The 16,330-nt window shown below is 30.8% G+C and overlaps 2 non-coding genes across 2 annotated transcripts; both read right to left on the bottom strand.

The window, feature by feature from the left end:
- Positions 1–6,333: 6,333 nt before the first annotated feature.
- On the bottom strand, positions 6,334–6,406 carry Trnav-cac (transfer RNA valine (anticodon CAC)). The gene has a single exon. It is a non-coding gene; the product is annotated as a tRNA-Val (tRNA).
- Positions 6,407–15,016: 8,610 nt separating this feature from the next.
- On the bottom strand, positions 15,017–15,089 carry Trnam-cau (transfer RNA methionine (anticodon CAU)). The gene has a single exon. It is a non-coding gene; the product is annotated as a tRNA-Met (tRNA).
- Positions 15,090–16,330: the final 1,241 nt, after the last annotated feature.

Raw genomic sequence — 16,330 nt, forward strand, 5'->3', positions numbered from 1 at the left:
CTATTTGACTAGAAATTGCTACTTAATTGAACGGAAATTTAAACCTGTTTTTTCGTAATTACTTAATTATATTTATTAAAATTAGAGTTAATTAAAAGAAACATTTAATCAACTGATTTAAGAATTTGACTTATTGATGATAAAATCTCGATTCAACAATTTTCAACTTTCATTTCATATTTACGTTAAAATTTTGACTCTCCCTCTCAAAATTCCGACCCATTATCTCAAAATTTTAATGAATGTTCCTGAAAGTTTAACTTATTTAGAAAATGTTTAAATATTATCTTGAAATTTTGAGTTTTGACCTCGAAATTTCAACAACTGATATCGAAATTTCGCCACACTGGCACTGGTTTAAAATTTCATCGTATTTTCTTGAAATTATAATTAATTGTCGTGAAATTTTAAGATAATTAAGCCAAATTAGCAATCCTCATTTAGATTTTTAGTTTTGAAATCCAGATTTATTATACTATATTATTATTTACCCTAAAATTTCGGTTTGTTAAATCAGATTTCTAATGTCTAAATTATATTTAATTAGTTAACAATTTAAAGCTCTTGACTAGAAATTTCTACTTAATTACAGTGAAGTTTTGCTTTTTCGAAATTATTTGACTGTAATTTTGAGATTTAGAGCTGAATTAATTGATTTCAGGATTCGACTTATTGATAACGAAACTTCGACTCAATTATTTCAAAATTACCAAAAATTTTTAAAAAGCAGCACGGTTTAATTCAAATCAAGTTGTAGACAGTAATATATTTAACAGTTGTTTCAATTTATTTCCTATTTTTTATACTGCGCTAAAAACAACGGCATTTTGATATTGTGTAGTCAAAATTTCTCTGTACAAGTACATGACGAATTTGATTTTCTTAGTTACATCATTAATTTTTGAAAATTATTTACCTGTTGTTTTTCCATTCAGTATATGGGTATATTTCACTTATTTTTTTAATAAAGCTTCTGAAACTAAAAATCTTTACCACTTTCTTTTTCTTGCACACTTTAATCTATAATTTCTAATCTACGTAATATGGCCACTACTGTCTTACAAGGAGTTTTAGCCCACTCAAAAACTTATTTTCCCTTTCTGAACGATACAGTGTGGTGTATTTGATAAAATTCAGTTAGCTGAAAAAACTCTAAGTGATGAAAAATTATAATAATTATACAAATAACTAGCCATCTTCAAAGGAGGTATATTGTCCTGTGAAATCGGAAATTAAATTGTGAAGATATAGAGATATATTTTTATTAAAAAAAGTACAAAACTTAGGTTGTATTAGAGCAATGTTTAAAAGTTTACAAGATTTAAATCAATAGTACAATTTAGAATCAAACTCCTAATGAAGTATCTATAATTAAACTGACGTTTATACACTTCACTATAAATAATAACTTTCATATGTATTAAAAATACACTAGTGTAACCTGGGAAATCTTCAACACATATGGAGTTTTTATGTCACAGTTAAAAAACGTCACGAATTTCACTTACACCTTATATCACTACAAACTGATACCACTTATTATGTAAAATTAAAACTGCAGATCTTTATGAAGATGTTGCAGTGGATGTAAGTCACTAAATAAATACCGAAGCAGTGAGATAAAACGACATAATGAATAACCTAACAATTAAAACTACCATTATCCATGTCCAAACAGGAAGTAAATAAAAAATTTAAAGTTTTTATAAAGCAAATGTTTAAACCCTTAATTAAAACCTTCATCTCCCCGTAATCGTGAGAAAACTGTCAGATGTTGATGTAAGATACTATGAAGTTTTCGTTAATTGCAACTCCCAAGACTAATTGAATAAATATAATCATTGCTTGTATTTTAAGACCACCCACTTACTGACAGTAGCCAATAATTAATAATAAAACCCTAGTTATACCGAAGTAGTTATTAGCACCGAAAAAAATAAAGTCCTGTTTGAAATATTAATAAAGCTACGGCTAACAATAAAAAACATCTTTGGGAATCGTGAATGTGCAGTCAACATCTTTCATAAGCTTAACTAAATTTAAAAGAAACTGATACGTTCAGAAAGTGTATGGACTACTTAATGTTTTAAATTTTACAAAAATTTTTTGCAAGAATTCTTGAATAGTGCGAATTTGGTTACTGAAAATGTTCGAACAATGTGTATTTTAATTTGGTGGAATACTTCTTCTTTAGCAGCAGAATTATCGAATATCTACCGTGTTTCAGGAAAGGTAAAAAATTATTTGTATTGTATGTTATATTTTTGGTGCTATTTTCGAATTTATAAAATTTGCAAATCAGTGTTTAAGTATGAATTTAAGAGTTGCCAATCGATACTACTAAAGGCGGTGATTATTTTTAATAAACAATTTGGTTTTCTGAAGAAATTAAAAAAGCTGTTAACGTTGCAGTTGAACTCCGAAAACTGAAATGTGCAGTGTTTCTATACCAAGTGTGGTGGGGTTTTAAAATGTTAAGTGCCCACAGTTGATTTCGAACTGCGCAGCTGCAAATTATAATGACTCTGATCATAAAAAGAAGAGAGCTTTACAAAAATTGAGTTAGTTTAAATACGCCTCTTCTGTGCTTGTTCATGAAAACTAATTCAATTATTTTGAAATTGATGAATTTTATCTATCGTTCGTTTTTCCTACAGGTATGTGACTAAACCTATATGCTTCTTGGATACATTTTGTGTGTGCAAATTCACTAAAAATTTTCAGTTCTTTTTTCAGTTAATTTTCATTTTTTCAAATCTAATGACTTTGTAAAAACCACAAAATGTGTTGCAAGCAATTAAAAAAACAAACACATACTTACTATTTTCAGTAAAACGCATAATGTTTAATAAAAACCCACAACCTAAACACTTTAACTGGAAATATGTGATAAGAATAAACCTTGTGTGTCTACCAGCTTTAGGAATGTGGCCTGAAGGAAAAGCCGGTTACACACTTACAACCTACACTTTCTATTCTTTATTGATGAACCTTTTTGTCGAGGGTCACAATATTTTTCAAGCGGCATACATTAGCCTAATTTACCAAGACCTACAAGCTCTAGTAGCGATATTTTTTGTACTAGTCACTGACTGGAATGCGGCTTTAAAAATATACTTTTTTGTCCGCAACGTAAGACTTTTACAACATTTAATGGCAGACCTGGATACTGAAGAATTTCAACCGAAAAGCTCGCACCAAGCAGATTTATTGAAGCCTACACTGAATTTTTGGTACAGAATGTATAAGATGTATTGGGTGATTACCATCACCGATTTGTTCCTGTTATCGGCTTTTCCTATCATTGATGGGTCTTATAAGCAACACAGGTTGCCTTTCTGGGCTTGGTATCCATACAATGTCACGAGTAGCCCATTGTATGAAGCGACATATTTTTATCAAGTCTATAGTACATGGTTTCTGGCTCTTGGGAATTTGAATATGGATTCTATGACGGGAGCTCTGATGATGTACATTGCCGCACAGTGTGATCTTTTAAGTGACAATTTGAAAAACCTGTCCAATGATGATGGAAAATTTAATGAAAGACTAGTCTTGTACATAAAACATCATAAAAAAATAATTAGGTGGGTAAACCCAAAAAATTAACGCCGCAGTTGGTTGAATTCGAAAACTTCGTTACACGTGAATCCACTTTATTTATAATAATTTGTAGTTTTTCTAATACCGCGAATCAGTTCTTTAACGAATTAACTTTGGGGCAGTTTTTTACCACTTGTGCATCTATGGCGTTGGCCATGTTCCAGTTGACTGTGGTGAGTTAAACATTCAAAGTATTAACATGATATTTACAGTTATATCGATAATGTTCATTAGGTGGGACCTACCAGTAGCGAAGGTTTCTCGCTTTTGTTTTATGTGGTTGCAATGATTGTTCAAAATTTTTTCTATTGCTGGTTTGGCAACGAAGCAGAACTAAGGGTGAGTCATAAATATTTGATATATCGTCACAAGAATATACAATAATATAACGTTTATCACCATGCCACTGAAAATACACAAAATATTTGTCGACGCGTTTCGCCAACCACGTGGGCACTGACTAGACAAAGCTAAACTAAAATTATATTACAACTAGACGCTTATTTATAACTTAACTAGGATACTCCTTCCACTCCACCAGTGGTGTATGTTTTCACCAGTGGCGTAGAGGGGCGATTATAATATTATCTACACATATTTTTGCCTTTAAAAATTGCAAGGTTCGTTATTGTCTCCAAATTTACAATTATTGACTTAAATTTATCAATAATTGTAAATTAGCCAAAACTAATTCATAATCCACCAATTATTTCTACCACGAGGATGTAGGGACAAGAACACAGAAGCATTACATACACAGAAAAAATGTGTTCAAATTTCAAAATTCAAAACGTAATAGCAAGAATTTAAAACAGCGGTATTATATTATTGACGAATGACGTGCAAATATTTCTACAATTCTTCAAGACCTTGATAATTTATCAGACAACGTAATATTTTATTCAAATTACCCACACAAGAAACTATAATTTTAGGATAAATTGGTAGCAAATTCATGCATAAATAATAAAAATATAAATGCCAAATTAGTGCCTCGATTAATGTTTTTAAAAGTAGATCAATACTAAAATGTAATATAATTAAGAGGTATGATTAGAGTTGTGCGACGCTCCAAGAAACCATTTCCTATTATGTGACTTTATGTTAAATATATACTGTAGCATTTAATATTAAGTGAAGTAAACGTTTTTATTTTAAAATATAGTGGGGTTTAATAAGGACAAACGTCAGTTGATTGAGTTTGCTCAGAAGCAATATTTCTTTGGTGGTGACATGAAGTGGAGGGCTTGTACAAGATCTAAATTAGTGTAATTGCTCTCCTTCTGTGTTCGTTAACTGGCATAAATTTTGTTAATTTTAAGTGTGAAGTTTAAAGGTGCATAAACCTAAAGGTATGTGAAATCGGGATACAATGAATTTTGTGGAATTTTTGTTTCTGTTATTTTGAATATTATGTATATATGTAGATAAAATGATTTTAAAAACGGGTTTTAAAATATAACAGTGAAAAAATATTACTGAAACAGTAGTGGTAATCTTTAAAAATGATAAAAATCGGGACAAAGATGTCTTAGTGTAGTATTTTCAGAGCAGAAAATTTAAAGACCACAAAATGCCTTGTCAATTAATCAAGTAAAAACAAACACATACGTATTATTTTCAGTGAAACCCCCGTAACGTTCCATAGTACCCCAAAAGAACAAATATTTATATGGAAATCTACAATCAGAATAAACCTCGGCTGTCTGCAAGTTTTGGGAATGTTGCCCGAGGGTAAATACACGTCAACCACCTACGCTGATTATTCCGTATTTATGAACCTATTTATTTTTTAAAATATTTAATTTAAATACAATACATACATAAACTTCGTTATTTTTGTATTTACTTTTTTTGTGATTTCTAAAATTTTCGTCATCAATTTACACATTCTGGAAAACTGAACTGGATTTTTTTATACCAAAATTTTTCAGACCGAGGTTTTGGGATATATTTAAATTTTCAAATTTCATGAGTACGCTTTTTTGGGTTTAACGATCTCTTTCTTCTCTTTCTTTTTCTCTCCCTCCTTTTCTCTGCCTCTTTCTTTCCACTCTTCTCATTAAATTTGATAAAATAATTGAACACTTTTCTTTGTGTCATGTTTACAACGCTGCTTACAAAATGTAAGCAAATTCTAAATAAATAAGAAAACAATATTCAGTTTGTCAGAGGCTTGATATTTTTTAGAATTCTTCTACACGAGGACACAAAAAAATTAATAAATAAAGCTATTTTTTTGGATGGTCAACTCGAGAACAATTCTTCCTATTTTCTTCAAAATTTGTGAGTAGGGTTTGTTATTGTTACTACTACACCGTACACCGTACACCGTACACCGTAATTTATTATGGAAAACTCGAAGCATACACATAACAGTCTCTTTGCCATATCTTTGCTTAAATTTAAATGGGTTATAACAAAAAAAATGCATAATGATTACTTCAAATTTTTCTAATAAACACTCAAAAATTGCAAAAATATGTTATTGTAATCATAGTAAATCCTTAATCAAAATTTATCTGTTTATCCCTCCCAAAAATTTGATTCCACCATCTCAAACTTTTTTTGGATAAATTCTATCTAAAATGTGCAAAATATTATAAATTATGGATGAACACTGAGTATGCGGTATGCTAGCTACTTGTACCACTTGTTATTTATTCTAATGTTTACGTGCAGTTACTTAAGCGTAAACCTCAAATTGTACCACACCACTAAAAAAAAGTTTGGTTCCGCCCGGGTTCGAACCGGGGACCTTCTGCGTGTGAAGCAGACGTGATAACCACTACACTACGGGACCTTGAACATTAGTGCGTTCATGTTTGTAGAACAGGTTGTATACGGTGACCCAAAAAATTACAGTTTCAAGTAGTTTATCTTATTGTATGAAAAATGCTGTACTTCATTTTCTCGAAATTTTGGAAATACATTACTGTTATCATTAGTATTATAGTGTAACCATTCAAATTGATATACGTGGTGTTGCTAAAAATTTTATTATGAAAATTTCACATGAAACATGGGCATACCATGCTGTCTGATCTCTGCTTTAACAATCCATACATATCTTTTCTTAATATTATAGGAGTTAATTTAAAAAAATGAAATTTGACAATTTCTTGAAAAAGTTGGAATTATCGAACTTGACCAACTTTGGTTACCAGGTAATATTAAGTCTGTGTGTAAATCCATTAATAAAGTAAAAAATCGAATAGGTTAAGTTCAGGGAATCTAAGTGGTAAGTTTAGAGACCATGATGTACTGATCCATTGCCGAGTTACGTTCAAAAATACAACAATTTGATTTCTGTAAATCCGAGATCATACATTTACGGTAACGGATGTTGATTTAGGTCTACATCCTATCAAAAAAGACCAGTCTGAAAATTCGAGTGAATTCATCAGTAAAAATTCTATTTTAAATAAGATTTTCATCTTTCTGTGCAACAGCCTTCTACAGAAGTTCATTCTGCGTCATAATTCTCTAGATGATGTTATGTGAATATAACTTTCCGTTCCTATACCTTCTTTATAACATAACATTAGAATGAAACGAGAAGTGTGTATTATTATTTTCGGAAAATACTATTAGAGTTTTTACCTTCAAACTGCGGGATTTTAAGTGTCACAACAAGAATATAAAAGAGAGGTAATTATTTATTAACGAACAGGGTGCAATTCTTTTTTCTATTCCTCAGTTCAGCATTTTTTCAGAGAACGTCATATAGGATTCAAATTACCCACACAAGAAACTATAATTTTAGGATAAATTTGTTATCAGCAGTTGCTCATCCATAAATAATGAAAGTATAAATGGCAAGCTAGTCTCTCAATGAATGTTTTTAACAGTAGATCAATACTAAAATGTATCAAGAGATGTAATTAGAATTATGAAAACCACCCCCTGGTCTATGATTTTATGTTAAACATATAATATTATAACATTAAGCCAAGTACACGTTTTTATTTTAAAATGTCGATAAGTATTAGTTGTTGATTCATTTTGCACAGATGCAATATTTCTTTTGTGGTGATACGAAGAAGAGGGTTATATAAAATTTGAATTGTGCAAGTGCGCCACTTCTGTGCTAGATAATGAAACACAATTAAATATTATCGTAAGTTTTGTGATTTTTAAGTGTGAAGATTAAAGATGTGAAAACCTAAAGGTATGTGATACACTGCATTTTGTGTTTTCTTTGCTCAACGAGAAAAACGCATTAATCCAAGTTGTGACTACTAATTAAGTAAAAGGAAAACATTGCGTGACTTGAATTACTGACATTCAATTGGTGCAAAAATTTGGCGTGAACAATTCATTTCGTTTAATTGTCAAATGGCGAGTTTTAGTTGGAAACATACAATTCGAGTTAATATTGTGATTCTGACGTTCATGGGTTTGTGGCCTAAAGGCAACGAAGGATACAAATGCAACACATATGTACTATTCACAGCAGCTGTGCTTCTTCTTGTCAATAGCCACATTATTTTTCAAACTGTGAATGTGTATTTTGTTTCCGACTTGAAAGAACTAGCGGCCATAATTTTTATTCTTTTTACTGAATGGCTAGTTTCTCTGAAGATGTTTTATTTCGTTCGAAACATGAAAATACTGAAAAAGCTTATGGTGGATGTGGAAAGTGACAATTTCCAACTCTGGAATAATGGGCAAATTAATACCGTCCAAGTGACATTGGCAATGTGGAAAACTATTTACTTTGTGTATTCTGTTCCCGTTTTTATTACGCTGGTTTTGTGGACTTTTTTCCCTCTAGTTGACGGAAGTTTTAAACAGTACCGACTTCCATTATCTGTATGGTACCCTTACAACGTCCAAAAATCACTCACGTATGAAATTACATACGTTTATCAAACGATGAGTTTCTGGGCCATAAGTATAGCTGGTATCAATATGGATGCAATGATCGCTGCTCTCATGATGCTGGCTCAAGCTCAATGTGATATTCTGTGTGAAAATTTAAAAAATCTACCTAGTTCTACTTACAACGCAAAGTTAAAACTTTGCATAGACCACCACAAGAACATTCTGAGGTACTTGTATATGTCGCGATTTCAAAACTTATAGTCATTTACTCCAATTTTAGGTTTTCTAAAGGCTGCAATGATTTTTTTAATGAGCTCTCCTTATGTCAATTTTTTGTTAGTGTGGCATCTTTGGCAGTAGCCATGTTTTACTTGACTCTGGTATGTAGTTTTCTGTTTTATTAAAGTTAATTTATCGCATAATTCAGGTAGAACCGACGAGCGGCGAGTGTCTTTCAATTTTGTTCTACTTGGAATCAATCACGACACAAATTTTTATTTATTGTTGGTTTGGAAATGAGGTGGAGCTTAAGGTGGGTCCTTACTGTCTACTCAATTAAGTAGGTAGTACATCATTTTTAAATTGTTGCAATAAAAATTGGCCAAACTGTCGAACATGTAAACGATGTCATAATGAAGTGAAATGCCAAAAATACGTAAAATTCTGAAAGCATCAATTAGAATATTGAAGACGCTACAACGGCAAAGTAATCCAAGTTTTTAAAAATAACAGGTTAAAATTTTGAAAATTGGCAAAGGTTGAAAATTATAACACGTCACAAACACGCTGATCCGAATGATGTTTGAAAGTCAAAAAGTTCGAAATTCCAAAAATTTAGAAAATTCAGGGAACATCTGTGACAGATTTACTAAACTACATATGTTCATTATTTTAAAATAGCGTAATTAAGAAAATTTGTTAATATTGTCGTATTAAATTACACAATAATGGATCCAGTGTGGTTAAATGTATCATAAATTAGGTACCTAAAGTGCCAAAACTGTTAATATTTACAAAAGTCAAGTGAAAATTTCAAAATTTCCAATTTCAACTCTCATTTTTTGCGACCGTTCTTCAGTTCAACCAACAGTATATTAGTGATTGTAAATGTTTGTGCCTTTTATCGTTAAATTTTAGTGGACCAAAAGTGACTAAATTCAGGCGTGAGCTAAATTAATTTTTATTAAAAGTTATTAGTAATAAATTAAATTTTTTCGATATATCAGTTGTATTACTTACTTCAATAATAAAATTTTGATAGGAACAGATTTGATGATTACAACAAAAGCTTTTAATAAAATGAGTATTACATGACTGCTGTGAAGAGCAAGTCACCACTTAAAATTTTTGTGAAACGATGTAATTTCTTCAAATTTTCGTTTTCCCTTCGGATATATTTATAAATATCGTACTTTTATTTAGCTCTGATGATAAAACCATTGATTACGGAAACTTGTTAGATAGCTTTTCTCAACAAAAACTTTAAGGAAAAGATATATACTAGATGTTTTTACTATATGTAAATTTTTACGTACTAGCTGAGTAGTGAAGATTTACAGCTTTTATTTCATTTGATTACAATCAAATTATTTTTACAAATTTTTCTATGGCTGGTCACAGAAGCATAACAAACATTGAAAAAAATCTTTAATTTGTTTCAACTAAATGTGGTAGTTATATATTCGTCACATATTTTTTAACTTTTTCAAAAAAATACACATTTTGAAAATGAAATAGCTGATGATTTGGAAATATTTGTTGCTACAAGAATATTCTCTCTTTTCGTTTTTTTTTCTTTTGTTGCCTTTTCTAGCTCTCTCTATAAGATCGATAATTTTGTGCTTATAATGTCCTTATTGATTAATAGGTTAAAATCAGGGAATCTAGGTGGCTAATTCATAGACCCTTCTGTACCATTCTATTGCCGAGTAAGTTAAACAGTACGACAAATTGATTTCTGTAAATCCCAGACCATACATTTACGTTAAAAAAAGACAAGTACTGAAAAGTTAGAAGATTTTTCGAGTGAAATTCGAATCGTCAGTAAAAATGTTATTTTCGATAAGATTTTCATCAATCTGTGCAAGAGCCTTCTGCACAAGTTCATTCTGCGCTCATAATTTTCTATTTGTAAAGTTGTAAAGCTGTAGCCTGAATGTAATGATATGGATATAAGTTATCAGGGGTTCGTATACCTTTGCATTAACATTACATTAAAATGAAGTGAGAGGTGTGGAGATTTTTTTTTGGCGTTCAAGTTGCGAATTTATGGGTGTTACAGCAAGGATATAAAATATAGGTAATTTATTATTAACGAACGACGTGCAGTTCTTTTTTCTATTCCTCAGCTTAACAGTTATTCAGAGACCGGCATATTCCATTCAAATTATGCGCAGAAGAAACTGTAATTTTAGGATAAATTTGTTATCAGCACGTTGCTATAAATAATAAAAGTATAAATGGCAAGCTAGTTTTTCAATGAATGTTTTTAACAGTAGATCAATACTAAAATGTATCAAGAGATGTGATTAGAATTGACACACTTAAAAACCACTTTCTAGGGTATGATTTCATGTTAATATATACTGCAGAATTTAATATTATAATATTAAGTCAATTACACATTTTTATGTAGTAAGGTTTAATAACGATAACTATTGGTTAGGTATTGATTCATTTTGCGCAGATGTAATACTTCTTTTGCGGTGGTAAAAAGTGGAGGTTTATATAAAAACTGAATTAGTGCAATTGCTCCACTTCTGTGCTCAATAATTAAAGAAAATTAAATATTGTAAGTTTTATTAATTTTAAGTGTGAAGATTAAAGACGTGAAAATCTAAAGGTATGTGACGCTGCATTTGGTGTTATATTTTGCTTTGCGCGTAAATTGTTTTCAAGCAAATTAATGATAATCACTAAATAAATAAAAGCTCTTCTTCCAGAATATTCAGTTAGTTGAAAAATTTCGCGTGAACAATTCAGTTCGTTTAAGTCGCAATGGCGAGCCTTAGTTGGAAACATTCCATTCGAATTAATATTCTGATCCTGAAGTTCATGGGGTTGTGGCCCAAGGGCAACGAAGGATATGCATTTAATACATACTCAATATTTACAACAGCTGTGCTTCTTCTTGTCTACAGCCACACCATTTTTCAAACAGTGAATCTGTATTTTGTTTCCGATTTGAAAGAACTATCGGCTATAATCTTTATTCTTTTTACTGAATGGCTGGTTTCTTTGAAAATGTATTATTTCATTAGAAACATGAGAATACTGAAAAAGCTTATGTTGGATGTGGAAAGTGACGACTTTCAACTCCGGAATAATGGGCAATTTAAAGCGGTCCACGTAACAGTGGCAATGTGGAAAACTACTTACGTTGTATATTCTGTGCCTGTTCTTGTTACACTCGTTTTGTGGACTGTTTTTCCGCTAGTTGACGGAACTTTTAGACAGTACCGACTTCCACTATCTGTATGGTACCCTTATGACTTCAAAAAATCACTCACGTATGAAGTTACATACTTTTACCAAACGATGAGTCTCTGGACTATAGCTATAGCTGGTGTCAATATGGATGCATTGATCGCTGCTCTCATGATGCTGGCTGAAGTTCAGTGTGATATTCTATGTGAAAATTTAAAAACTCTACCTGGTGTTAGTTACAACGTGAAATTAAAACTTTGTATAGACCACCACAAGAATATTCTGAGGTACTTGCATATATTATGTGAAAACTCATAGTCGTTTATTCCTTTTTTAGATTTTCTAAAGGGTGCAATGATTTTTTTAATGAACTTTCCCTGTGCCAATTTTTTGTTAGTGTGGCATCTTTGGCAGTAGCCATGTTTTACTTGACTCTGGTATGTAGTTTTTCTAGTTTTATTAAAATTAAATTCTCGCTTAATTCAGGTAGAACCGACGAGCGGTGAGTGCTTTTCAATTTTGTTCTACTTGGAATCAGTCACGACCCAAATTTTTCTTTACTGTTGGTTTGGAAATGAGGTGGAGATTAAGGTGGGTCCTATTCAATTAAGTGGGCACATAATTTTTAGATTGTTAAAATGAAAAAAAATGTGAAGTGAAACCCAAAAAATGTGTAAAATTCCGGAAGTTCTTAAAAGCAACATGTCAAAGATTTGAAAATCGTCAAAAAGTCGAAAATTAAAACAAGTCCAAGCATGTTGAATAGAATGACGTTTGAAAATCAAAAAGTTGGAAATTCCAAATATCTGAAAAATTAGAGAAATACCTAGTAGTGACAGATTTATAACTCAACATATCTCGTCCGTTATGACCAAAAATAGCATAATTTTGAAAATTTGTTAATATTTCCATTTTAATTCACACCGTAATGGATCAGGTGTGGTTACATATGTCGTAAATTAGGTACGTAAAGTGCCAAAACTGTTAATATATAATTACAAAACTCATGTAAAAATTTCAAAATTTGAAGTTTCAACTTACATTTTTAGCGACCATTCATCAGTTCCAACAGTAAACTTAATACTGGTATATTAGAGATTGTGACTGTTTGAGTAAAAATGACTAAACGGAGTCAATGTTTTATTAAAAGTTAGTAGTGATAAAATTGATTTTTCCAATACCAGTTGTACGACTTGAATAATAAATTTTTGATGAGAATAGATTAGAAAAATAACTTTCAATAAAATCAGTATTAAGAGCACATATTTTCTGTTAGGAGCAACTCACCACTCAAAATTTTAATAAGTATGTAATAAATTTGTTTGTTTTTTCCTCAGGTAAGTTTATAAATAGTATTGAGCTCTGACTGCAGTACCAGTGGGTACCGAAAGTTATTTTTTCTATTATTGGTCACAGACGCATAACAAACATTGAAAAAAATTCTTTGATTTGTCTGTTTCAACTAAATGTGATAGTTCACATATTTTTTAACTTTTTCAGTAAAATACACATTTTGAAAATGAAATAGCTGGTGATTTGGAAGCATTTGTTCCTACAATAATGTTCTCTCCTTTTTCTTCTTTTGTTCTCTTTAATAACTCTTTGTGCAAGACCGATAATTTTGTGCCGACAATGTCGTTATTGACTGAAATAAAGGGTTAGAGTGACACTTGAAAAAAGGATTTTTTATGGTTTAAGTGATGTTCCATGCTTTAAGTATTTAATGGTACGAATAATTATATTTCTTCTTAAAATCCGAACTATAAAAAAAATACTTCAGTTTTAGAACATCACGAACAACGAAGAAAACATTATAGACAAGAACGTATTGTAACAGTTGCTCATAAGTACCATCCAGGGTTGCTAAAGTTTTATTAATAAATAATTTTGTTTTGTTACGAAATTAGAAATTGCTGTCTGTCAATTTTCATGAGTAATTTCTTAAGAAGTATATACCCTGGTTTTAACTTTATATTATAGTAAAATTAGAGGTGTGTAGGATTATTTTAGGAAATTATCTAATTATTATCAGAGTTTTTAAGAATAATATAAAATTTAAACAGAGATACTTTATTATTAACGAATGACCTACAATTTTTGCTACAATTCCTCCATATTTCAGCATTTTATCAGCGAACCTAATATTTCATTCAAATTATCCACACAAGAAACTATAATTTTAGGATAAATTTGCTATCAGCACGTTTTCCATCCATAAATAATAAAAATATAAATGGCGCCAGTGCCGCGATGAACGTTTTTAACAGTAAATCAATACTAAAATGTATTAAGAGGTGTGATTATAGTTGTGTGACAGTCTTGGAAGCCACTTCCTGTTATTTGATTTTATGTAAAATATATATTGCAGAATTCAATATTAACAGAAGCACACGTTTTTATTTTAAAATGTAGTGGGGTTTAGTTACGATAAATGTCACTTGATTAATTTTGCTCAGATCCAATATGTCTTTTGTGGTGACAAGAAGTAAACATTTTATACGAAAATAGAGTTAGTGTAATTGCGCCACGTTTATGTTTGATAATGAAATACAATCGTTAATTTTGAGTGTGGAAGTTAAAGACGCAAACCTAAAGGTATGTGATGAAATCTAGGTGCAATATATTTTGTGATTTTTTTTTGCATCTGATTTGTTCATCGACGAAAAATAATTTTAATTTTGAAATAAATGACGTTTTTAAAGTGTAACCTATCTCAAGTGGTTATCTATCCTTTTGAAAACTTCATTTTTAAATTTAGAAAAGAAAATCTAACAATTAACACATATATACATTGCTTTCGAAAAAATATATGCTGCACTTGGTCACAATTGGCGGATAGCTAATTTTATATTTTCTCGACGTTTCATGACCTCAAAAAGAAGGAAAAAAATGTTGATGAGGTGCCTAATGTCATTGTTGTGAAATTGTATGACTTTTTGGAATATCATGTAGATGGTAAAACGCTAAACAAATTTTGTCTGATCACCCCCAGCAATAATTTGACGATGTCATCTAAAATTTTGCAAAATATTACGACTCTAGACACCATGCTCACGATAATGGAAACTAGAGCTGAAATCACTTGTTTTGATTTTAATGTTAACGTGAAGATACCTTCTTTTAAGCGTACACTGGAAAATTATATGATCTTCAAAAAGTCTGGTTCCGCCCGGGATCGAACCGTGGACCTTCTGCGTATGAAGCAGCCGTGATAACCACTACACTACGGGACCTTGCTTTCAAGTTTTGTAGAACTGCTTGTACAGGGTGACAAAAAAAACTGAATGAAGCAATTTTTTTTTCGAGTAAATCAAAAACCGCTTGTGCATTTTGTTGGAATTTTTGAAATAAAGACTGGAAAGATAGCTCTGACGTACACTGCCATACAGTGTTATAAATTGAAAAATTTGTCTAATGATGGAAAATTTAATAATAGACTCCTAAACTAAACATCACAAAAAAAAAATAAAATGAGTAAACTTAAAAAAAATGTCAGTTTTTTAGACTCTGTTTTTACTTCCAAACTGTAAGCAAAGGAAGTATTGTACTCCTAATTTTTTTGTTAAATATGTTCAAGCACTTGCACTTTATTTAAATTCATTTGTAGTTTTTCCAATAACCAAATCAATTCTTTAAAAAAATTTGCTTTCGTAAAAATTTTTTGCCACTTGTTTATCTGTGGCCATGCTCTTGCTGACCGGGCGGACTTAAACACTTAAAATTATAAATAAAATTTTTACAGTTATCTGTAAATGTTTATGTATTAAGTGAAACCGACCAATAACGAAGGTTCCTCTTTTTATCTGATCGATAATTTTTTTAGAGATAATAACAGCCATGATGTAAGAAAAAATAAACTGGTCAGTCCGGTTTGCAGATTATAATCTGATAATTATCTGTCTAATTAACCGACACAGACGACAGGCAGGCGACAGACATAGGATAGACAGACGGCAGACGGGGGAAATTAATTAATAATTATACAGGCATCCGTCAGTTGCGCGCCGCGCTCAAAAAATCTGCAGGTGGTCCTAGGTCAGTTGCTCGCTGCGGTCAGATTTTTTTCCATATAATATTTTGTAAGGATTAATACCATCAACAGTTCTTGTATCTTCGATTAGTTTACACGGGTATTATTGATTTAAAAATACACAAATGTACACGTATTTATTAAACATTAGATATGTATATAGAGCTGAAAGTATTTTTATTGTTCTTAAATTTTCTACAAATACTTAATAAATAAAAGAGTTTATTGAGAAACTATTTTAACTTCTTAATAACAATACGAAACACTTTTTACAAAAGCAGAGCTGCTGATTTTCTTGTTTTTCTACCTACTAAGTACATTATTAATATATCTTATAGATATATTTTATTATAAACTTCTGCCAGAAACGCTGAAGACTAGAGTTATTTTCGAATTTTTTTCCTCCCTATGTCTCCAAATCTATTGTGGAACTGATGAAACTTT

The sequence above is a fragment of the Zophobas morio genome, unplaced genomic scaffold (genome assembly GCF_036711695.1).
Source record: "Zophobas morio isolate AGI-343-1 ecotype UQ-CSIRO unplaced genomic scaffold, CSIRO_AGI_Zmor_V1 ptg000031l, whole genome shotgun sequence".
Lineage (NCBI taxonomy): Eukaryota > Metazoa > Arthropoda > Insecta > Coleoptera > Tenebrionidae > Zophobas > Zophobas morio.